General features: G+C 38.7%; 2 protein-coding genes across 3 annotated transcripts in view; one reads left to right on the top strand and one right to left on the bottom strand.

The window, feature by feature from the left end:
• LOC106917008 (MSL complex subunit 3) overlaps positions 1-25,900 on the bottom strand; it is a 193,549-nt gene that overhangs the window by 89,940 nt on the left and 77,709 nt on the right. The window contains exons 2-3 of one of the 2 annotated variants that reach the window (XM_088013591.1): positions 12,776-12,835; positions 3,401-3,483 (exon numbers count right to left, since the gene is read on the bottom strand). The gene's annotated coding sequence lies outside the window, so the exon portion shown is untranslated. The remainder of the gene's footprint in view (positions 1-3,400; positions 3,484-12,775; positions 12,836-25,900) is intronic. The other variant, XM_088013588.1, reaches the window with a different exon arrangement.
• LOC106917007 (E3 ubiquitin-protein ligase Midline-1) overlaps positions 12,644-25,900 on the top strand; it is a 31,758-nt gene continuing 18,501 nt past the window's right edge. Inside the window, exon 1 of the mRNA XM_014985664.2 lies at positions 12,644-12,985. The gene's annotated coding sequence lies outside the window, so the exon portion shown is untranslated. The remainder of the gene's footprint in view (positions 12,986-25,900) is intronic.

Genomic DNA, 25,900 nt, shown 5'->3' with positions numbered 1-25,900 from the left:
GGTGCAGAAAGTATTGCGTTTCTCTGTGAGTAGCAGAGCAGATCTGTACAGCAAGATTAATTAAATGCATTCATGCTGTTGGTTAGCGGCGCGTTTTCTTCACTCGTTTTTCAACTCGGCAGTCGATGTTTTATTTATTGTAAATGAGATTTGTATCACGCCACTTTGATTCAAACGCAAAGTTCAATTTTTTAAAATTCTTTAGGTGATACAAAGTCGGGCTGCGTTTTAAAGACTAGAGTTTTCAAAGCAGAGTTTGACACGCTTTTTAAATCCGATGGTGATAAATTCGGGAGAAGTCAAGGCTTGAAAATGTCACCCAATCACTCACTGATAACGTCCATCTGCTGGATTGAATATATTAGTTTCACCTGTTGATGTACCAAATCAATTTATCTTTACTTCAGCATATGAAGAGATTATAGAATGTTTATTTATTCCACAACAAAATATTCTACCCAGACAAAAATACATTACAGTCTTCCTAACATAAATGGAACCCCTGATGATTTTAGGCACCTATTCAGCAGCCTAGGTTGCTCATTACTTGGGCTGGCTGTACATCACTCTGTTGTACTGTATCAACAGCTCCAGGCAGTCATCACGGTCTCAGAAATGGCTGCTTATAGCGCTCCAGGTTCATATTTTCTATACTATGAACCTCACTCTCTTATCAGCTCTGACATGTGTGGGAGGGAAAGTGTTGGTTGAAAGAAGCAGGAGGTGACACTGGGAATACCTGGAGCTATGGGTGCCGAGCTAAAAACAAGCAGTGTGACAAACCAGCAGTATGCATTAACTTCTAAGCGGATGGTGTCGGAGGAAAATTGAGTGGAGCGCGTAAATCTCTTTAACTCTCTTCACTACGTTTTGTACAAATGAGAAATCATTTTTAGCTAAAATGCAATTGGAAATACAATCCAGATATTTTTTATTGCATGTTTGATGTTTTTAAAAGCTTAATATTTTTCTTCCCTCTCTGATCTGCTGAAATTACTTCCAGTTATAACACCCTCTCAGCTATATTTGCTGCTCAGCAGGGTGTCGAGCATTGGGGCCTTGGCATCACTGAGTGCCAGTGTGTCAAATCTTTTTCATGCCCGGCCAACCCACCCCCCCAACATTCCAGCTATAAAATCCCATCCATCTTGGCATTCATGTTTCAGCTCCCCAGCAGCAGAACACTGGCTTCCAGCCACTTCCTTCCCTTATACCGAAACCGAAGAAAGCGAGTTTGAATGGAGGAAAAAAAAAGGCGTCGGGCCGAATTTGGAGAGAAGTGGGTGGCAGCACAAATAGAATTTGCGGCAATGTATTTGCAGTGGTCTCTTTTTATCCACCCGGGGGGGCGTTGGGAAATATGAATGGACTGGTTTGTTCTTCGGGTGACCAAACATGGGACTTGAATGTTAATCTGCGCTATGACAAAGCCTTAGAGAGCCAAAGACACTCAGTGATAAGATGGGCTGTGAACTAGTCAAGTGCTCTGTTCAGTTCCATCTCTGCCAACCACACAGCTTTTGCAAAGCTGTTCTTCAGCTGTGCTGGGAATCTGCTTCACTCGACATATTGTCCTTTTGTGCAAGCCACTACAGAACATTAGAAGGGTCCAACGAGAGTTTAAAGTGTTAGAATATTTCTACAAGTGGAGCCACATCCATGGGAGCTTGCAGCTGAGACCGACACTGAAAGACAATGGAGGCGAAAATGCAAATGTGCTCACCCAACACTTGATGCGCGCCCGTTCAATTGCTTGATAACACAATTAGCCAAATCAGCCGATCGCGACAGCAGAATGCCGTTAGGGTTCTTCGTGTGGTGAAGATGACTTTCAAAAGTTCAAACCAAATAACAGGATGCAAGTAAACTTTGAATGTAGCAGACGACCTAGATTGAATACTTTGGAAACTTCTGATTTTCAGTGCACAAGAATTTCTCAGCCTCCAAAGGAAGATAAAACATTCTGTGAGCAGCAGGTGTGTTGACAAAAAAGGAAGTCTTGTTCATATAGATGGAAAAAAAAAGCAGCTTAAATAAACAGTTGCGATACAACCGATGCATGTGTAAAACAATATCTGAATGCACATTGTGTTGAATATTGAGGTAGATGGGCTACAGCAACAGAAAACCACACTTATTGGATGGTTAGCCAATCCTGCTAACTAGGAACACAATACAGTCACCAAAACTGACAATAACAAATTAGAAAAACAATGCCGGGTCCAAGAAGCGTCAATTTCAGCGATGACTTTCAGATGGAAGTTGTTTACTAAATGATACTTTATAAAGCAGTTAAATTGAGTGATTGATGTTGTAATTTGAATGACTGCAGAATTTGGTCATTGTAGTTAAAATAGTGACTTCTGTTAACTTGCATTAGCATCGCTGCACACCACAAACCAAGTATTGCGAAAGTTGGATGTTTTTCCAAACTTGCAGTGAAACAAAGACTAACCAATTAAAGAACTTGTGCTTGTTGAGGACAACAGAAGACGGTCTAAACATGCAATACATGCATGTAAAGGGGTTGAAAACACAAATTAAAGGTTGAAGTTTTTCCACAAGTTCCACATTTGAAGAATGATACCGTCTTTCCAAGTGCAGCACCTGCTCACACACTATGGCCTGAATAAATTCTGTGCAGCTCAGTGTGCCAGTTATCGGTTCCCCTTAGTGCACACTGTACTGACAGCTTTAATTGTCTCTTTGATTAGCTGGAGCAAAGATTCAATAGATGTCCTACAAGCTGGATTGGGTCAATGTGTTCTGGTTGGACTAACTAAGTAAGCAGTTATGGGAAAGTGATTCCCCTTGTTGCTAGACTGCAGTCTTATATTCACAAACTGTTGCTATGGATTTCTGCGCGACTTCTTACAGATGAACAACTATTTATATTCCGTGTTTTGCACAGGTTTAGATTCCCTTGTTTTCTTGGGAAGTGCTGTGAGGATTTTTTTATAGATTGAAAATCTGCGTTCTGTTTATACCAGAGTTGGAAAACTGGGTCTTTCTGTTTGTTCCTGGTGGTATTTATCTGCGCCGATGATAGGAGAATGGAAACAAGGTGTTGGCTTCGCCTGAGGGGACAGTTCAAGATGGATCGGAAAGCAAGACACGTAGAGCGCCCCAGCATGTTTGAAGCAAATGTCAGTGACTTTAAGAAGCTGTGTTTCCTGAGATGCTCCTCAGTTTGACAGCATAACTGCCTGTTGGCATCACTATCTAAATACTGCATGAGAACCGTCTCAGAGTTTTGTCTACACGACGTACAATATCTTTTCCTCTTCAATTAAGCTTTCTTTGAAAATACTTAGCTGCCGGAAAACTTGTCATGGCCACACTATCCAACAACAAAGCCGGGAAAGAAAAAAAAAAAACTTCTAAAGATTTAACAACCTACCTTACTCTGCTTTTCTCCACATCACTTCAAAATGTCCTTAAAAAACCAGAGGTATTGTCATAACTTCTTTTTGCCTCTTGAATCTGCAATAAAACAAAAAGTTGCACATGGTCAAGTTGTGTATCCAAACTAAGGTTCCTCATCAGCAGGACAGCATAAAGTTGCTTAATTATATATATGTCTTAAATTAGTTCCAAGTTATTATGCCTACAGACGTTCAATGTGAACTTGTTTTATTGAGACTGCAAGTTCAAATGGAAGAAAAAAAAAAAAACATTCAGTTGTGAGACGGCTGTGCTGTTGAAGTGAGGAGACATTTTATTTTCCACTGTAATTATGAGATTAAGTGATAAAAAATACTTTAATCTGATGTCTGGTTTCATACATTTTACAAAATTATTTTATAAATGATGTGAGAAAGCAAAAATCATCAGCCACCCACCAGGACTCTCTTTTATAGGCATAATCTGCATTCTTCTCTTGGTCCTCAGAGTTTTGGGTGCCTTGAACAGGTTGATCACCAGACAATAATTTCAGCTTCATACAAATCAGACATGAGCCAGACAGATTTGATTAATATTTCATGCCAATAATGATCCAACTGAGTCCATCACTTATGCAATTAATTATTAATCACCAGCTCTGAAACTATGTAAAGCCACCTGCAACCCCTCATACAAAATGCATGTCCTTTGATTAAAGTTCCGGTGCTTAACTCCTGCCAGTCACTTTTAGTACATTTTACTTTACTTTCCCAAATGCAGATTTTGTCAAAGGAGATGTTACCAAAATAGGAGTAAGCATGAGTGCGAGTTTGTGTGCATGTCCTCGCCGTCGCAGGCGGCGGCACGACCATAAATCAGAAAATTCTCTCTGCAACAGGAAGCCCAAAGGACATTAATCATGACATTAGATGAGCCACCACACACATATTCACACACTACACAGCAGGGGCGACAGCCATTGGGGCCCGGGAGCTTGACTTTCGCTTATGACTTATTCATACTCCATGCCGTCATTCAGCACACCTGGGAAAAAGTCAATTTTTTCCACAGGGGGAAAGCTAATCTTAAGGAAGCATGACTGTAAAAATATTTGGCTTTATAAATAAATATACCGGCTTCAAATCGTCACATGTGTTTGCCTAAATTAGGATGTACGTTTCGTTCTGTGCGGGAATCTTCATGTCAGCTCAAATGGGTTCATTTTCAGTTAACTGTATCATTTGCAGGCAAACGGGGACCGTCTTCTGGAAAGGTCACCATTATAGAAATGTCATTTAAAAGGGTATAAATCATCACTTTTTACAACTTTTTTTTTCTTGTCTGATGTGCTCAGGCATGCAGCTCATGATAGCTACATTCATTTCCATATCCAAAATAGAGAAATACACAAAGAGAAAAGGTTAACAAAAGGCAGGCATGGAAATTGCTGCAAGTTGTTTTAGAGTGACGTTTAGAGCAGTGAACCAGGGCATCAGAGCTAAAAAAAAAAAAGTCTATTTGAAGAAGACGTAGTGATTGCAAAGTCTCCTGCTTGGAATTTCGGATCATGAAGTGAATATTTCTATGGCTAAATCTTAAGTTAAGTGAAGGAAGTTTTTTGTTTTAATAGCTTGGACATCTATTAAATCAGTTTCCTACATGTATGCAACCATTCAGGACACAATTCCTGCACAGATTTTCTGTAGGCACATCAGTTATCCTTGACAGTAAAATGAAGGCACATTTTTATTCAAAATATTGGGATTTTTTTATTGTCAGGAAAACATGCAGAGTAATTACCCCAAGAGATTTCAGACATTGTGGTTATAGATGCTTGTTTATCATTGTTGAAAACTATATTTTAGTAAAACATAATTTTATAATCACTTATATGCCTTTTCAAACGTCTCAGAAACTGGACAGTGATTTACTAAAATCACCCCCAAAAAAGACAATTTTACAAAGAAAGTCTTTTTTGTTTTGTTCTGATTCCAACAGGATTGTGGGTATTTATCTTGCAGGTGATCACCTTTCAGATAAGATGATTCCTTGAACTTCAAGCACGATTTTTAAAACTCAACCGGTTTTTAATCTTGCCTAAAAAGGAAAATAGCACAGTTTTATGCATCATTACACCCTATTTTGCCCGATCCAAAATGGCAGCCAGATGTTTCTTTTCAGTGGATGAGAATTTTAATATAATAAATTTATGCTGTGGTGCTTGAAATAGCATATCAGCTTAAAGGTAAGTTTGCCTCTCAGAGCAGCTTTTTATTCACTAAGTAGTTTCTGATATGAACCAGACATATGTGGTTTTCATAAACATTGAGTCATCCCACCATATCACAGATTTCTGGATATCGGTTCTAGAGTACACAATGCTGGCAAGATGCACTGAAAACATAATTGGTAGATCTTTAGACCAATAGAAGGTAACTGATGAGATGTCTAAGTTAGTTGAAATCTGATTAAGATTTAGATTTTAGATAATGTGATTAAGGCTTCCAGTCAGTGACAGACAAATCTGATCTGTCTAAGCTTCGCTGCAGTACATCTCAGTTATATTTCACACCAAGCAAAAAGTTTATTAAAAACAAAATCAGTGTGGAAAATTGTTGGTGATTATGAAGCTAACATTTCAGAACGCATTTGGAGGGTTTAGAGGCTGGAAACTATCCCAATGTTGTCATTTGTGTTTTTATGCATGGAATAAAACTAAATGCCACCTTCAAACATTCAAGGTTTGAAGATTGTGAAGCACTGCATTCGTAAATCATGTCGCCGATAATTTGTTCAGTCAATTGGAGTCAACTGAACCATGAAAGTCAAACATCATGTAAGTGTATAAGAATAAAATACATAACGCAAACATTAAAGGGATTTCCTGTAACATAAATAAAACAGTAGCTATATTATCTGTCTTTTTTTTATATTTAAAACCTTCACTAATCCAAATGTGGTGAGTGATTTCTACAATTAAAGGAATATTTTTGAAGGTTTACGCAGTTGTCATCTGATGCAGCGCGGAGCCGCTTTGGGCGGAGGATAAGAGGTGATGATGTGACTTTTCTCTAGACAGACTGTGGATATGTTAGGCATGCTAGCGGCTAATGATAATGCTGCCTGACATGTATACATGCACATGTGCAAATGCGCCCATTTGTTTGTTGTAAACAGGCTGTTTTCTTGTCTGCACATACATATTTGTGCCTTCAGGCTTTAAAAAATGAGCTCGTCTTACTATAAAAGGACATGTTCACCGGTTAGTGTGTTGTTACAGAGAATCGGAGCTCCAGAAAGACCTCAGGCTCTCAGATTAAGGCAGTGGGTTTAGATGGCTCCCCGATGTGAAACAGAATTTGCTTTCAGGTTCAGCTACGCTCCAGATCTTTATTCTTTTTAGTTATGATTGCAAAATAGGATGATAATCCTCTCTCTCTCTTAGAAGAATAAGTGGTCATTGGTTAAATACAACCACAGCTACTGTTTACTCAAAGAACATTATGATTCACTATGACCTCAGTTGCCTCATGCTTCTTATTAGGGACACAGAGGCATGAGCAAATCAAAATATTTCCATAGATTGTCTGACCTCAGTTTGAGTTAGTGAGTCACAATCATCTCTTATGACTGTTTGCCTCTTTTTTTTTGATGTACCTCAAGCTTTGCTTTCCCCGCTCTCTCTACAATCAGTTCATACAATTAAGTTTCAGCTCTAGTTACTCAGTCAGAAACAGAAACAGAATAATCAACTTTGTTCTTGTGAATTAACAGATTCTCCTAATGATACCACATAAAATTTTATCTCCTGTGCCCCTCCCTCTATTTTCTTTTTTTAATCCGTCTCCATCTGCTGCCTTCTTTAAACCTTTTTAGGGTATTTATTTCTCCTGGGATGAATGGTTTACTCTATAAAAATTGCTCTGAAACAAAGAATATAACTACTTCCCCTCCAGCCCCCATCCTTGACCAGCTGTAGGTCTTCCTGGTGCTTATTAAAACCAGATCCTTCCTGTCATGAATGCAACCCCATGCTCAAGAAAACCAGAGGTCAGCTTGAAAAAAAAAAAAAAAAAGACTGTCAGGGGTCGTCTAGACAGACACCGACACAGAATATTTCAGTGTGCGTGACTGTATGAAGGTTTTTACCCCAGTTTCAGCCGACAAAGTGTTGCATCTCTTAGTTGTAAAGATGCCACATGCAGATGGAGTCAACATATTTGGTGCGTACGATGGCCTCCAGTATCTGTCCATTTGCATTTACTCAACCTGGGAGGCTGGCGAAGAGCTGTTCAAGGCATGAACGTCCTGTGGGTGTATCTGCACATATGTGCAAGGCGAATCCTTCAAAACCCAAACTACCCACTGTGCACGTGGCCCCAGGAAACGTTTCAAGTCGTAACCCTGTCGTCCTGTATCTCCGTGATGGTCTCACCCTACGAGAGCAGAGGCGTTCTGCAGCATTCCATTCATTCTTGATCATTAAAAATAAGGTTGCTTTTAAACTCTGAGCGTATTGCTTTTCCTATATTGAGAAATGTGTGTGTGGGGTGTGTGTACCGGGGTTAGGGGTAGGTTTACAATAAAAGGCAAGTGTAAAAGACTTAAAATGAGCTTAAAATAAACGAGCAACATGGCTGACTTTATGAAAGACTCAAATGTTTTTGTTCAATTTTGTTTTGTTTATGCTGTAAAGCACTTTTTTCATCTTTTGAATATTTAAAGTGCTGTTTACATGTATGTTCATTATTTTATTAATTGATTGAAAAATTAGCTTCTAGCATCATAAGTGAAATGACAACCATCCTGAATAACTTTTCAAAGTACAAAAATACATACCGATTCTGAAACGACTGGACACGACTTCAGATGCCAGCAGAACCAACTCCTAAGAAAATTCACATATTGCTACTAAGTGGATATTTTTTCTTTAAAGACCATTCTCTGTAGATCTATAATGTGGCACAGGGGCTTTTTAACAGATTTATTTTTTCCACATAAGCCTTGAGAAAAACAACAAAAAAACCCTGTATCTTAATTTATAACTTGACTATCCAAGATTAAATACACATAACCTTAAATTACAGTTGAGTAATAATTTTATTATTCAAAACTGAAAAAGGACAAACTGTGTGCAAGTCTCTTTTGACTTTTTCAGATTTGGGAAATGACAAAGAGCATAGGAATCTCGCACCATGTGATTGGCTGATTTGTTCTGTCTTAAGAATCGATAAATGAAGATTAAATGGCCCCACAAAGTAAGCAACAAAAAAGGTCTGTTTCCTAAAGAGGTAGGACAAAAAAAAACAAGCATTCGGTTATCTATTGTGTTCCTTAGATGAATGTGGAGTCCTCGTCTCATTGTCCTTTAATTCTAAAGAAAGCTTTTGGAAACCTTCCAAAGAGAAAAAAAATTATAGAACACCGGACAAAGCTGGACCTGCACCTCAATCTATGAAATGTAGCAGTGACAAAATGGAATCAGTCTGCGACCTTTAAAGCACAAGACTCTAATCTAACAAAACAAATTTCCTCACTGTATTGAAGTCACCGTGCAGCACTGCCTGAAATTAATCCAGCCTGCGTTGGAGAAGAAGTGCAACTTTTAAAAAAGACATGGGAAGCTGGCCAAGTACCAGAATCCAATCAAATAAATGCATAAAGAGTGAAGGAAATTTGTCCACCATGATCTCAAAGTCCAAGAGGGGATGATGAACATAATGCAGAAGCCCCTCGTTACACAGGAACAAGACGAAATAACATCCCCAGCCCAAAAGAAAAAAAAAAAACTAGAACATGAAGCTTATGTCTGAAGGTTTACTGGAAGGTCTTCTGTGAGTCATCAAGAAAGTAGGCAGATTACATCACTGACCAGGGTCGCATAAAGCTCTCGGTGCTGAAGAAAACCCCAACATATTTTACATGCTAATAAACTAATCCAGGTGGTGAAAAAAAAAACCTTTAGAGTTTTAGGGAAACTTCACAAATTGTTCAAAATCAAGCGTGTGATGGTAGTGAAGTTGGTAGCGTTACCGTCATGCATAAAGAAGATTACAGTCTGGGGGTTTCTCTGTAAGGAGGTTGTCTGTTTTTTCAGGACTCTTTCCAGATACTCTCACCTCCTCTCACAGCTAAAGAAAACACCAAGTACAGCTAATTGGTCAGCTAAGAAACACCAACTGATGCAACACTTGTGGAGGCAATGCAGCGTTGTAGAATAATTGGCAAAGCAAAAGGGGGAAAAAAACAGTCAAATCTGGAAAACTGCAGGTTTTCCAAATTTGCGGTCAAAAATGAGGTCCTGGAGAATCAGGGTGGTCTAGTTAATACTGCTAACTACAGCTAATGGTTAGCCAACTCCACTGGTTTTCCAAATGATTGTAGCTACAAAAAGGACACCAGAGTTTTGTTCCAAAGCATATTTATTTTCAATGAGCTAAGGGTGCTTTGTGACGTGGAGCATCCTATTTTTAGACAGCAGTGTTTGTAAACCGATCAGTCTTTCATTTTGTCTTACTGGTGAATTGTACGATTGGTTTGGAGAGTCAGAGAGCGAGTATTGCTCTTTCAGAGAACTGACCCGAGATGGAAACTGTTTTTGTCCCTTCCCAAAAGAACATTCTTTGGCAACCGCCTCACCTCATCTGATTCCACTCCGACCACAAGAGACACACACACATGCCCAGAATACTTACAATACACCATGATGATTGTCTGAGTAATGAGGAATTAGTTAAGACCACGCCTTTTGATGAAACTAATCAAAGCATGGGCGAACTTAAAATTACAAAGAATCTTTTTCTGTCTTTTTTAGTGGTTTTAGGTTTCCACTAGCTTTCTGTCTGGTAACTACCACATTCAAGCTGATATGTTTAACTCAATTTTATCCCAGCAGAACATTTCTGGTACAAAGACGTTACTGTACTGAACACAGAGCAGGATAGACCCACAAACGTTTGCTAAGTAAAACCATGTTCCACACTTCTATCCACAGGACTCATTTTTCACAAGGCCAAATGCCAGGGATTATTCATTATTCAGCAACCGATGCGCTCCCGGCTTAAATGCTTTTATATCACTTGAGCTGCAAACCTCAAAATAAAAGATTTAAGCAGATTGTTTTTTTATTCATTTTGCTTGTTGTGATGTGCAACGGCCAGGATGAAGGGAGCTGCGGTGTCCTATCATATAGCTGATTAACGTCGGGGATATTCAACCAAACACTGCAGTTGTATAGTGTGCAGCTTGCCGACTTGCATCTTGGAGATTATTTTAAGCAGCTTTTCTTGTAGGCCATAGAAAAAAAAATAGTGAGGAAGATTCATAAGAGGCAGCCAAAACAGCTGAGGTTTTAAGGTGGAGGGAGAGCCGCAGTGACGTCAGGGCAACGATGGGAAAAACTCTAGTGGGCGATTCGTTTTACTGATGAGGGAGTGACTCCTTTTATGGCTTCTATTCATCTCACATCTGAAGACAGCTTTATTGACAAACCCATGTTTCTTTTTAGTTCTCAATTTGTTTTCACTTCAGCAGTTTAAGTCAGTTTTTTAATTTGTTCAAGATAAAACAACAAAAAAACTTTCCCAAAATACCATCCATCTTGACGCATAAAATCATAATCTGATCTTGCTTCGAGTCTCCCCAACATAAGCCCCGTTGCAGCTGGTCGTAATCTGAGTTTAATGGGACTGCTGTGAGTTTGAGGATATATTATCGCATTTCAAAGCCAAACAAAACTGTAAATAATAATGCACTCAAGTCACAATTTATCTTTGCATTGTACATCAGAGTAACAGTGGTGTCAGGACATTACGCGAATGATGCCAGAATTTTAGTTTTTAATAGAGTTCAGGTCCCAAGCAGCATTTCATCCAGCTTGACCTGGAACACTTTGTAGGTTTCTACATTGTTGGGTCTAAAAGGCCATGAAAGCAGGTATAATATTGATTGTGTTGCAGACTGGAGACCTAATTTGGTCACTTTTATTCTTTCAAACAAAAATAACCAACATGTAAATGAACACAACTATCTTGATCCACAATCAAAAACAGAGATGAAAAGAAAAAAGCTGTTCAAATGTTAAATTACTCTTAAATTTGTATATAAACCATAAGCTCAATCTGTGTGGTCATTTGACTGCTAATGAACAGACTTACTGCAACACAAGTGCCGCACTATCAGATAGTTTTAGCTTTGTTGTAACTATCATTTTAATTGGGCTCTGTGTGTTTGGAAGTCTGAAAATTAAACTGCAATATTTATGAATGAGGACGTCATGATAAAAATAAATTTACAGCTTTCCACTTTAAATATTTACAGCCACTGCTTAACAGAATAAACAGTGCAGAAAGAAAGAAAAGAAGTTGGCAAGTTAATTAAGCATTAGATTACTATTTTTACATAAATGTGTTACTTTTATTTTTTTTACTTAGCTGTTGGATTCATATTTTATGCAACTTTGCACACACAGAGAGCAAGATGTTGCTCATGATACATATTTTACAGCAATTGAAGCAGTCAGTTCTTTTTTCATAGCTGCACTATCAAAGGAAGTGTCTGTGCTTAAATCTTCCTGTTTACCAACGCTGAGCAATAAAATTTGTTGCCTTACATAAACAAAAACTAGCCTGTTTATCGTGGCTGGTGACATGAAATACACTTTGCATAACACAGCCCATACACCAGGTAAATTAAGTTACTGTGCAAGAGAAAAAGACAAGACAATGTGATGACATTAAAATGGCTTGGTTTAAGAAGGAAGAAAGGCTATTTGCAATCAATATAGTCATCTTGATTTAAAAATAAAGACTGAGTTTATTTCCCTAATAGTATCCAGTTCACAATTAGAGAGCCCTGAGTGTGTCATGACAGCTAAGGAGTAAACATTTTGAAGGCTTGCAAAAGTTAGCATCTCTCTAGAATCCAGCTTGTTTCCTAATTTAGAGCTTCCTATTTGTCCATTGACTTTTCGTCCAAAGTCAGACAAATGTCATTGATCTGCACCTGGCTTTCAAGACTGCCTAAATGTGCTACATCCGCATATCCACACGAGTTTCCATGTGAGCAGACATATTGAAAAAAATGAAATAAAATCAGCAGGCAGGCACATTGTGTCGCAAGCACATCGCCAGATCAGAGTCCACCTCTCTGTGGCCAGTGATTGGCCTACTTAAAGGCAGGGCACCTCACTGGCACATTTGAATACAGTGAAACAGGGAGCAAGGAATGAACAGACTGAATGGGGGAGGGAGGAGGGGGAATAGTGAGGGGGCGGTGCACTAGTTTGTCCCGTCTCTCTCTCTCTCTGCTGGGTCTGGATGGAAAAGCTTACACAGGCAGAGGAGGAAACATGTCATGAGAGGTGATGACACAGCCACGGAGACGTACTCACATCCTCACTGCCTCCTGGGATTGCTCCTCGCTGCTGTTTTAGCCGCCACCGTCAACCTTCCTGCATCCCACAGAGGAGAGAGAGAGGAAAGAGAGAGAGGAGAGAGAGCGTGAGAGAGCAAAAAAGAGCTGCCGGTCTCCCTCTACAGCTCTCTATCTTCCCGTCTTTTTCACTTTGTTTTTGGATGATGGGATTTTAATCATGTGGAAGGTAAGAGCAGAAGAAGTGGCGTGGGTTTTGTCGCAATGGGCAGTTTGTGATCTTTTGCTGAAGTTTGGGAGTCCCTGGGGGGGGGTTCCTGCACGCTATAACCCTCCTGACTGTATTCTCAGGAGAAGTGGCAGGTTTACAAGAATGATAATAACAGAGTGCTGGCTTTAGAACTCAACCATTCAGCTCCGTAGACCAGGAGAAACTTCTGCAGAAACAGTTGCTGAACATATGTACAACACAAAGTCTGCTTTTTCATCACAGGAGGCGTGAGTCATTTATCTCGACTCTATACGGCTCCGCAGTCTGTCGGCGTCTTGACAACTTAATTCAACCCCGATTATCCAATTTCTTGTGATACTTTTGATTTTGGGGTGGAGTTTGATTCTGGGTTTTGTGACCCACTTTCGTCTGTGTGGTCTCTCAAAACTCAGAGCACACATCTGCAGAAGGAAGGGTTACGTATGTTGTTTGTGCTCAAACTCTGGTTTTGCAAATTATTATAATTTTTTTTAACCTGGAAAGTCTTTCAATGTTTTTGACCTAATTTAAATGCAACTTTAGATGGAGTGCATGTGTTTATACGAAAATGTAATTATGCATGTGTGTGATTATTTATGCCACATTTATGTGGCGTACAACCCACTTGATTGTGCACCATATTAGCCTCAGAGAAACTCGGACTCTCTGTGCCGAGGCGTGTTTGGTTCGCCTCGCTGCACGCGTGTCTTCTGCGTTGAGTGTGTCACAGCTGGGCAACACAAGCTCAGTGTTACCACTCATCAGTCTCACCTGCAACGGATCAGAGAGACTGAGAAAACCGTTGCTTTTGAGGACGCACCGGTCTCAATGAACAAAGACTAAATCCAAGAGAAAAAAACAAAAAACCTTTGTGGGATGTTTGGTTTGAAGCTGTCAGAACGTCGACCGATATAGCAACGACAGTAGTGTTCCTGTTTCTTTTCCTGTTTCCACCGACATGTCTCAGTGAGACATTGTCAGCTTGTGTGGCCTTCAGAAAGGAGCGGAGCGGCACTCAGATCCGTCTCTTCCCCCTCCACTGCCCCACCTGGATATGGACCGTGGGAACTTTGCAGACAATTATCACAAACGCAGCCTTTTAAACTTGCTTCTATTCCTTACGGGACTCTTCATGCAGTTTATGTAAACTTATCTAAAGGCGAAGTTACTCTATCTTATTTAGAATCAAGGCTTTAACTTTGATCGTTGTTGCTTTGATAATGAGGAAAAAACAGCCTTTTGCTGATAGCATTTCTACCAAAAATATCTCTCCATCTCACCAATGTGTGGCTAACGTGATAAACAGGGAGGTATAACTAATGGAAGGCTTATCACTCTAGATGTTTAATTCGATCTTCAAAGTCGAACGCCTACTTCACGCTGGAGGGAGGCAGAACCATTAATTGCTATCTAAACATCCTTGAAGTGGGGTGAACACGCTCAAATACAATTTTTTTTAGTCTCATTCCTCTCCAATTCACCTCATTTTATCCACTCCAGTGGGTTTTTTTAATCACCGACCAAGTAAATTGAGTAATGTTGTCATGGTAACTTCCAGAAATGTGACAATGGGTGCAACTGGTTTATTCAGTAGTGCTGTGGTGGGGATAAGTAGGTCCCTTCAGCTTTTTATTCTGAAGTTGGAAGAACTCTCCACAGTACGTTGCAGAGTAGTGTATGCAATACTGCATAATATGTGTGACAACAAGTGGCTGCCTTACCAGATTGGCCTTTTGTTTTTCCATTTTGAATAAAGGCCAAGACAAATGGACTTCTGTTTATCACAACATAGTCATACACAATTAAAGCAATTTATAATTTACTTCTCAAGTAGAAGTAAAAAACAGAAAAGCACTTAAACTATTTTAAAGGAATTTTCTAAGAGTGTCAATAGATGTTAGAAATTCCTGAATATTCAGTTTATTCATTCTCACACAATTCGGTTTATTTTCAGAGATTTTTTTTTCTTTTTATGCCACTGCAAGAAAAGGTGGTCCGTAAAGCTATTTAGACATCTTTGTAGGGTGGGAGGGTGATTTATATAACGGAAAATATGCTATTGAATTGGAGATCAAGAAATTCAAGAGTGAGAATAATAATTAAAAAAAATGTCTGAACTTTTAAAACTTAAAAAAAAAAATCTAAAGACAAACTAGATCTGGTCGAGGAACTGTATGCATCAGCAACTTCCGTCACAGTGGTGCAGATGTGTGGTACAAGCATCGTCTAAGTGCTGAGGAATTTTTCTTACATGCCCAAATAAAGCTGTGGCAGCTTTATGGGGCTTATGTGGCGACTAAATGATGTATTCTGCAGTGTTAAATTGAAGGAAAGGCTAGCCTGAGTGCTATTTACTTGATGTTGTGTATTCTCCTCGAAATGCAACAAAGTTATGATGGTGTTACCAGCAGCCAATGTTTCAAAGATCACTGAGAATAATCACTATAACATTATGGAAACCTTTTAAATTGAAGACCAAGAGTCTCTGTTGTTTTCAGCCTAATTGGGTCCTTAGAATTTAAAGTGCTCAACATTTCACTATGTACAAAAGGTAGTAAACAATTCAGTGAGAGAAAGACAAGATGATGTTCCCTGAGCAATAAGTTTATAGACATTTGCAGAAGCAAACAAAATAGACTTCAAAGTTACAAAATTACGAACAAATTGTTTCAATTAACATAAACAGCTGCTTTTAAGAGACATCCCTTTCTTCTTCCAACTGGTAGTAAAGAACTGGTTAGTTCAGGCCTTTTCTGCTATGAATCACTAAACGCTCTAAGAAGAGACACTCCAGCAACTGCAAGCCTGCAAAAAACCTGATGTGTGACAAAAAACAAAAAAAACCAAACACAAAAATCCAAAACCTTGACCAAAAGAAGCACACTTGGGCTGCTCTAATGCAACCCAACTCAAACTTTCCTTAGTTTGTTCAAGACATGCCTTTATTCTCCTGTATTCAACTCGCACTGTATGTTTTTGACAAGTGGGAATGATGCTGCAGTGAGTAAAATCAATAGCTGAGAGAGGGAGTGTGAAAATGTATAAATTCACCCTGGCTCTACTCAGAGGAGTGATACTGAGTAGCATGGCATTGACAAACTCAGATTTTGAAAATTACAACCTTAGCTTTAAGCTCAATTCCCAAAATCTGTGTTTAAAACTTGTATGATATAAAATACAAAGTAGTTATTCCTTGTTGTATTGACAGAGGTCACTCACCTGGAATATACTTTTATGTCAAAGTCTATGGAGCGATACATGGTAGCTAAGCTAAGGGACACTAAGGAAAACAAGCGAAGAATGCCGTCTCTCTCTTCCCTGTCCTGGTTGAACATATATATTAACACAGAGTTGGTGTTAATTACGAGGTTTTGGCAACAACATTTCCAAAAACAGGACAACAATTTGGAAATGTGAGTGATTCATGCTGTTTGAAAAGTCTGAAATATAGATGAGAAGATAAACTCTCCAGGTACAGTGAAATAATTTAAATTGATGTTTAACACATCAAGTTTGTCATTGTTGTGTGAGTTTGTGGGTGAGATTTTACATTATGGTTGGGTGGTTTTGTTCTTCCAAAATAGAAAAGAAAGAAAAAAATATTAATTTTTTTCCTACACAGACTTGTTGTAGTTTGTTGCTATTGATTGCTATGCAGGTGTAGCATTAGGGAATTTCTTTTCTATATAGACTGTTCCTCAAGCTAGCAGATAAAAACAGGATATACTAATTCACCACTTTGTTCATGTGGCAGCATTTATAGTACCGAACAAATAAAAATCTTATTTTTTAAGAACAGTTTGTTATTTGTGACATTTTTACTCTACTTCTCAGAGTTCTTTTCATAAGCTGAATTGTCTTTACACTCTAGTAGAGAACATTAGCCTCAACAGCTTTGGACAAACAAGCTAAACTTGCAAGATTAAAATAACTCCATTTCAACTAACTATTTTCAGAGTGCATTTCGGGACCCAAACAGTGTTCTGTGCAGAGATTACCAAAATAAGTCAAAATTTATTAAAACCAGTCAGATGCCCAACTTTAGAGTCATTTGCACCTTAAGTTGCAACAAAATAAGAGCTGTAGTCTCAAAGACTTTTATGTTTGGGGTTTTAATCTTGTTTCACTTCATACTTTATCTGGTTGCATTTGACACTTTTCAATTTTTTTCCTCATAAGGAACTTTTTCTCTAACAGTCCAGTTCTTCAAAGTTGGTAGAATACACTCTGTTCTTGGCCTTCTTCTAAAAATCTACTCTAGCCGAGATCAGAAACAGAACCCCACCAAGATTTATCACATCCTGGAAGAACCAAACTTCACTTGATGTAATGCCACACGAATTTCACTTAGTAGCAGAGATAACCGCTTCACTCTCATTCACCCTGAGTAGTTTACATCAAATGTATGTTGCGTGGCACGAGCCACATGCACTGGCCTCATTCCCCTCCAGCACTCTGCTCATGCATACTCATGCCATGCAGCTCTTTCAAAACATTTTATTAGCCAATCAAAGCAGCCAAGATAACTTTCTGGGAATGAGTGCTACATTATCACTTTCATCAAAGCATTACTGAGTAATTGTGGTGATGGAAGGAAACTTCAGCCAACTCTTAAAAGTGTGCGGTGAGGTTTTTGTTCCGTTTGTTTCTCCCCTATTTCCTAATCGCAGTTTATCTCACGTTAAATACAAGCAGGAGAGAGATTGTGACGCAGGTAGAAAGTTAGGCACAGGAAACTTCTAAATACATATTTTCAGAACACCATCATTTCCACAATACAGCTCGGCTGAAAATGGATGAACCCCTACTGCAAATTTTGGTTTATTGGCTAAATTAAAAACTGTTCAAGGTGTATATAATGAACAAGATACACCAGAATAGTTCAAATTCAATTCACATTTCTAGTTTAAGGAGTATAATTTCTCTATAAATTGGTCAACCCTCTAGATTGGCCTTAAGAGTATACATTTGCAAATCAGTTGTGGTCTCAGGCACAAGTGATCCAAGAAATCATTGGTTGTATTTGTGTACTTGAGATAGAACACCATAAATACCTGGACTGTCATTTTATTGGATGTTTGATATCTGTCCAAGTCAAGAGAAATTCCAAGAGGATACAACAAAATCCAAGGCCCTGAATTGGAAGCATAGTTCACAATTGACAGTGAAAGAAATTGTGGGTGCACCACCTGGTGGGACGTAGAGGAAACTATCATCTACTGTCATCAGACTGAGGAGACAGGTGGCTACCTCAATTGACTGCAAATAAGATCCAGAAGGACGTTTTGGCAGCATAAACATAAGGTAAAAACTGAATGCTAAAGGGCTCAATGCTTAAACTCAGGAAATGCACTACTACAGGCCCAAAAGCACAGGAACTGTCAGCTCCAATTTGCTCACCGTAAAATAAAAAAACTAAAAACTAAAAAAGGTTTTGGGGTTCTAGTCTGTGGAGCGATTAATCACAACTGAAAGAAAATAGAATGGAAACTTGGTAAACTGGCATCTCTGAGGGAAAAGAAAGCGACTCAGTGATGCTCTGGGACAGCTTTAGAGTCTTCTGGCACTGAAAACCTGCAGGATGCGGAGGACAAAATGGATTCAATCAAGTACTTGGCAATCTTAGGTGGGAGTCTCACACCCTCTGTGAGGAAACAGACTTTTAGAGTGGATGTTATTCCACCATAGTTTTGTTAGAGAAGTAATCCTAATATTCTTTCCAAAAGCATGTGGCTTAATATTTAGGAAGTTTCCAAAACCAACATGTTTACTTTAGTGCCTCATGAGTCGGTATCAAACATACCGTCAACACCAGACTTGTTTCGTGTCTCCTATAATCTCCTGCCCCACAAACATTGCATTGAATTTTTTTTAGCTGTACCACTGAGGCCAATCTGGGTCACACAAGCCAGATCCCAGACAGACCTTGCCACGCACAAACAATCACAAATGTCTCCCTCCATTATCGTCACTAATAGCCTCTGCATCCCAGACTATGACCAACCAATCCTGTTAAAGTGTGACTGCCCACTTCTGACCATGAAAGGCCTGGATTGGTCACAGCCGGTGTGGCAGGAAGCGGATTAGGGATAAAAACGTGGCAGGGTTTTTGAGAACCGAAAACACAACTGTTTGTGTAGCGTTTGGCTATTTTTAGTGTCGGTAACGTTATAAGGCCTGGAAATGAAGAATCATACAGCACAGGGAAAGCAAAAGGAAGGCCAAGATGGAGAGGGAAAAAGGTGGAAGAGATGAGAGACATCCAATTCTCTGCCGAGTTTGACATCTAAAGCTAAAAGCTTTTGATCCCTCATCTAAAACTCCAGCTTGGACCTCGTTAGCTTTCGCTCTGGGCATGTTCCTTGCCAAAATACATTTCCTCATCCTGTGTCCTAATTGGACTTATATTACAATATGTGCAAGCAAGACTGCAGACTGTATGGAAACAAGTTCCTCTAGCCTATACCGCAAGAAATTCCACCAACTTTCTATAAGAAATGCTTTGGGGGGAATGTAGCATCAGGCTTTCCACGTGATTATAAGTGCATAGAGTTTTAGAATAAATCCTTTCCTGTAGAAATCAATTAGTATGGCACATTTTTTGCAGCTTGGGTCCGGATTGCGCGACCTCTTGTAAAGCCAACTGGTTCTCAACCATGAAGCGGGGTCAAGGGTTAATCTGGCATTAGCCACCCAGTGCTGCTATGGAGGCAGATTATGTTATCCCCCCTCAACCCCTCCGATTTCCTCCGCAAATCCAGTAAACAGTTGTGGGATCTATTGAATTCTTTGAGAGATTGATGCAAACAAGGTGTCGAAAGGGTGAAAGGTTGGAAGAGACGGAAGAGTAGATTTGACTCAACGATGCACATCAAGAGCTGAATTATTTGGTATTTAAGAACAGAAACGTGAATTATTTAGTGACAGTTCTTTTAGTGCATCTTCATTTAGGGGCAAGTGGTGCACTTAATTCCACATCCAACACTAAAATCTTTACTTTTTCTTTGCAAGGAAGTGCTAATGCATTTGCGTACAGTTAAATCTGTCCCATCAGTTTTCACTGGGCAAGGTTTGTTTTGGTCCTGAGGGATGACATTATGAACGTTGACAGCCAGATATGTTTACCCTCTGAATTAGATGCCTTTGCCCTTTTCTATCATTCTGCCATGTGCTCTGCTATATTTTTCCGCCTCCTCCGAGCTGAGCGAGATGGAGAGAGAATTGGAACGCCGAGATCATGAAGTGACACACACAGTGTACGCTGATTATGTGAGCCAGGTCAATGGGAATGACCTACTTCTTGTATCTACATCGTGGACTGCCACAGTTGCTCACATCAAATCACAAAATGGATCCCTGCACACTTGTTTTTTTTTTTATTCAAACCAAGGTTATGTGGCTTTAACGTATTTACTGAAATTACTGCCAAGATTAGGCCTTTCCACTCAGTTTACCTCGACAGTTATCAAAAATATCATAAAAGGCTAAAAGTCCCACTTTCCCACTAGTTAATAGCAATTAAACATGCAAGTCACATTAAATGCAAGCATTTATTATGTGCACTGTAAAACCAAGCCAAGCATTCCCTTTTAACAAACACAAACTCAGTCCCGCCTCTGTTTTTGCCCACATTGTGCTTTTGTCAAATCAGTTTTTAGAAAATAAAAGGGTACCCATTAAAATTTTATTCCAGCCTAAACTGTGAGTGGAAGGGAAAGCCGCTACCTTCCTGGATCCACATTTAATGAAAGATTTAAGAAGTGGGGCCCAGACTTTGTGGGAGGGAGACGACCCAGAAATAAACTGGAAGCGAGATCAAAAGTTGAAAGACGTTTTAATTTCTAAAAAGCTCCGTGGTTCTGTTGTTCCAGTGAACATTTGTTTGTCAGGTAACTTGTGGATTACAAGCAAAACAATAAATGGAAGGTGACGTAATACTTTACACCAAAGGTTGTGTTGGAATTCATGGATAAGAGATTTTATAGAAGATTTCTTTCAAAGTAACTATGGCAAACGGCAACAGTTTTGGCATTTCTATATAGACAAAGGTTGAAATTGAGATACATTTTAGCAGTTTTTACTGCCATCTCTAAGAGGCTAATGGACTTTAAACTTTAGTGAAAAAAATCAAGAGTATTAATTTAATTTTTTTTTCTTGAAGTTGAAATTCAAGTGATCAATTAAGTGATAAAAATGGATTTCAATAAAATTTTCTAATTGCCCTGTACTTATTTGAATTAATATATGGGACTATATGTAGTCCTGAACGGGACCTAATTGTAAAGTCCCAACATATATAATTTGCAGCAAATGTGCTCTGTTTGAATAAACTCAATTGTTTAAACTTATGTTAAAAAAAAAAAAAAAAAAAAAAAAAAACTAAAATAAGCTGTTTCACCAATTTTTGCATGGATTTCTATAATCAAAATTCCCACTTGCAAAGTTGATGGTCCCCAACCAAATCCAAGTTTAAATTCAATATGGCTACTTTGTACACAACATGTCTCACACTGTGGACATTTTTTTAACCATTTATTTGAACTTTGATTGTTTCTATAAATGTAAGGTATTACACATAATACTTCACATTTATGGTCAAAATTTGTGAACATTGTCCTTTTTGCTTGAATGATTGAAAATGCTGAAAAATGCCTTGCTTTGGTTTGTATTATTATAGTAAGCAAGGAATTCTAACACCAAATCTTAGCTAGCAGTAGCTTTATGGCACAGAAATAAAATGATTCCTACCGTAACATTTTAAAATTGAAATTTTGTAGCTACTTTTATATCTTCAACAAAACATGCTGCATTAAAACAGCAATTTAGTTTTATTTGACAACACAACAGGCTCAAAATCTAACATTAAGAAAGTTTTACTCCATTTGAGGTGGCTTTGTTTGGTTTTTATCAGCAAGTTGCTTGCTTTGCTTGTGGATTTAAACCCATGGAGTGAACCATTTGTACTTGGAAGTTGGATTTTTCCAGTTCCAGTTCATAAAAATGCAGTTAAGTGCTCCCTGAAGTAGGAATTGCAATCCTGGGCCACTATAAATTGAAATCCAGAATTTTTTGAAGTGGTAGAAATAAAATGCTTATTCATCCTGCTCATAGTTTGTTTTATTAAACCAGTCTCACAGGGCACATTCAAACATATATTTGTGATTTTTTTTTTTTGGATTGTTTTGGGGTTTTTTCCACTGTTGCAACTAGAGCACAGAAAGTGGGGCGTGAGATTATTCCCAGATTTAGTTCGCAACAAAACTTTTAAGCCGTGTTCCAAACGCAAACATGGAGACATTGACATAAAAAAAAAGCAAGAGACGTTGGGGTATGCTTGTGAAAACATGTTGTGGTAAGCAGGCTGTTTTTCATTAAACTCTTGTCTAAACTGGTGTAGTCAGGTTGAAGCAAATACATTCTCAGGAAAGTAAGCATGGCGGGGGGGGGGGATAATATATACATTATTTACATTATGCCTGTCAAAGGATGCATGTTGGGTAAAATCATGTTAACGTAAAAATAGGTATTCAAACAACATGCTATAAATATTAGTTTGTGATCAGTTCCAAAGATATTTTCTGCTCATAGGCAGCAGCTGCAGCTCAGAGGAGGTGGGACAACACTAAAGCATTCCTCTAATCAGTTTTGTATTGCCCCCCACTGAAGACTATTGGTACTGACATTGCTGAGGTGCCAGCATGGCAGACTAGTCATTTACATACTGTGACAGCTCTGGCAGTCCCGAGGCACAAAGTGACGATGGAAAAAGTAAAGAAATTAGATTTTTTGTAAAATCATATACATTTTTTCCCCCAGCATCCCCACGTTTTTTTTTTTTCCTCCTTCCCCCCCGTCTCTCTTCTTTTGCTTTGTTCTCAGTCACCTCCCTGCACGGTTCAACAGTGTCACCTACGGTATGGTTAGAGGCATTTCACCCTCTCTCGGCTGCCTGTTTCAATTTGTGCGAGTCTGTGAATGCATAAGAACAAACAAATTAGTTTAAAGTGTTTTCATCTGAATTCAGTCGATCTTTTCTCTTTGGTCAATAAATGCCTTCAGGATCCCTCAGTGTCGAGCACAAACTAATCACAGCTCTATCAATTTTTACCATTCCTGGCTTTGTTTGAAAGATTTTTTTAAGCCTTACTGCTGCTTTCTTTCCTTCAATAATGCTGTTGGCGGTTGATATTACTTGACTGACTGCTGAGTGAACAAAGTGACTGCATAAAATGTCTCAGGACATTTTCAGCCAATATTTCCTTCATTACTGAAGCCCTATTTACTTTGGATTTTGTCCATTTCTGCACAACACTCTGTGCTTCAGTTGTGCACATATAGCTACTTTAAAATTAAATGCATGAAATCAACTTGATGGTTACTCATTGCTGTGTGGTGGAAACGTACTTGTTGCAAATATCTTAATTTTTAACACGTTCAGTTATTTTGCATGTTTTTTAGTGTTTGAATCCCTTACTTTTTGGGTGCCATCTTTGAGATGTCATCTAGTTTTGCTTTTGTCAAACTGAGCAAATATTAGCAGCAGAGCAGATAAACCAACTAAATACCAAAATTCTTTTTTCACAGAAATTTAATTTAAGGGAAACAAAAACCAAACCAACTTATGTTGCAAAAGAGTTATCACCACCTAACATTAACTGGTTGCGGGATCTTTGAAATGACTGCCATCAGGTGTTTGTGATCAAACTGGAAGTGAGTGCTTTACTTCACTGGGAGAATTTTTGATTCATCCCTCTTATATTGGAGGGTTTTCAGCATGAATAACCCGATTCAAGTCAGGTAAAATGAATTAAAGTCGGCTGTTCCCCAGACACAGAAGTGGACGTCTACATGGGCTTTGGATCATTTTTCTTCTGCTTTGCCTAAGTGGGGTTGAGTGTAAGATCACAAACCTTGGCTGGACATTCTTCTTCAGAGACATGACCAGAATTTATGTCTCTGTTGGTCCCGAAGCAGCAAACCAACTTAGACCATCAGGCTACTACAAATATATTTCCCTGCATTTTCATTTTCTGAAATGTTGTGCTGGTTTTATGTCAGAGGCCTGCAGTGCTTTAGATGTGTTTAGTAATAAGTGAATTTACTAGGCTGACCATATTTTCTCCATTTGTGAATTGTGGTGACCAAAGACTTGGATATGGCTCTCCGTCTAGACAGTCAGTAAATATTTTTCTGTTCTTTAAAATACCTTTAGCCTCATATTTAAAGAAATTAGGTTACCTTATGTTGTCAGGCAAGTTTCATTGAGTCCACAGGTCACACAATATACAAGCCTATGTTAGGAGGTTAGAGCTTCATTTTTGTACAAATGGTCCTGTTGATTTTAATTGTTTTCCCCCTAATAAATTATGAAAGCAGTTAAAAACAGATTCATTTGCTTAGTTTATCTTTTCCAAAAATTAAGTACAAGAGAATAAAAAAGAGACGGAAGGGTGGAAACATTCTTTTATGGCACTAAATATTAAATATTTTTTTGCAGAAATATCTTTCAGTTCCTTTTTTTTATCAACACAAAACCGTTATCCGCTTTCACATGGCCTCAAAAATGCTACCACTGCAAAACTCTCAAGTGGGGTACAGTTTATCTGCAGCACTTTTCCCCTTCTTTAAGATCAGAGGAAACCATGCATGAGAATGAGAAAGATACTCAGAGCTCTTTGCATCCTATTGTCTGACGCACCAATGCTTTAATCTCAGCCAACAGTGACATCTGCTGAAAATCCTGCTTGGTGAGATAAGACTGGACACATTTCCTGCATCAGAAATGCATGCGTTATATCACAGAAGTGCACTTATTCTGTTACCGCTTTTGTGCTTTATGGAAGTTTGACTTCTGAATAGAAGCAACGTTCATGAAATTGATGTTATCCGAAGTTTCGGAAATTGCCAGAGGACAGTTTAATTCAGCAAATGTCCAAGCATTGTTGCTGCTTTGTGAACAACACTGGCACTCTCCAGGTTTGATGGTATCAGTGTTTACTGTTGCTTCTCAATGCAATTTGACCCAGGTCTATATCTAGACATCCATTTGTGTCGAAATCCACTTTTAGAAACAAACAGCATTGTTGATTTAAAACCAGTGCTGCATAAGTTCTCCAGAAAACTAATTCAATTTTACACACACGAAAAACGAGAAATGGTTGTAACACTTCAATTCTTCCATAAGAAACGACTTGCACATCATGTTACTCTTACTTTGTATTGGTACAATTTCTGAGAATTTCAGTATGCCTACATCCTTGAATAGAAAGATCCACTGCCCTCGCTAGGAGATAATACAGAATTATATATATATAAAAAAAACAACTAAATCAGGAATCGTCTATCCGAGCCAAAACTGTACAGCATACAAAACAGGCCAAATCTCTCCCACAAGCTAAAAACAAAAGCCTCCCCCCCAAAAATCTTGAGAAATAAAGATGCAAAAATCCACAATTTCAAAAAAGGATGTAAAATTATATGTATAGAAATCTGACCATGCTATGAGGCCACAGCTGCTGCACCAACACACTCTGTACATCTGTCACTACTTTTATCAGCTGTGCAAGACAACACTGACTCTTAAAGTCTTACAAAAACAACTGGTTTCTACCACATTTTGAACAAACCGGGTCAAGAGTTCAAAGAAACTGTCAGACATGCCAAACATGTTACCAAAGGTAGTTTCTTTCAATTTGTTAATTCAACCCAGTAGCTCACAAACGGAAATCAACGAGGCCCGACTGTGTAGAATTAGTGTAGGAAATTCAGCCAGTTATTCAGGTGTCTTAAAGGCTGAAGTGGGTTGAAGTGAAGTGGGAATGACTGATCCCCACTTCAATCATTCACAAAGGATCATTTCCAGGTCAGGTTATTCAACTGTTTAATTTTAGAGCT

The sequence above is a fragment of the Poecilia mexicana genome, unplaced genomic scaffold (assembly GCF_051168715.1).
Source record: "Poecilia mexicana isolate PSO_F unplaced genomic scaffold, ASM5116871v1 scaffold_2, whole genome shotgun sequence".
NCBI lineage: Eukaryota > Metazoa > Chordata > Actinopteri > Cyprinodontiformes > Poeciliidae > Poecilia > Poecilia mexicana.
This window is presented reverse-complemented; position numbering and strand designations above follow the sequence as displayed.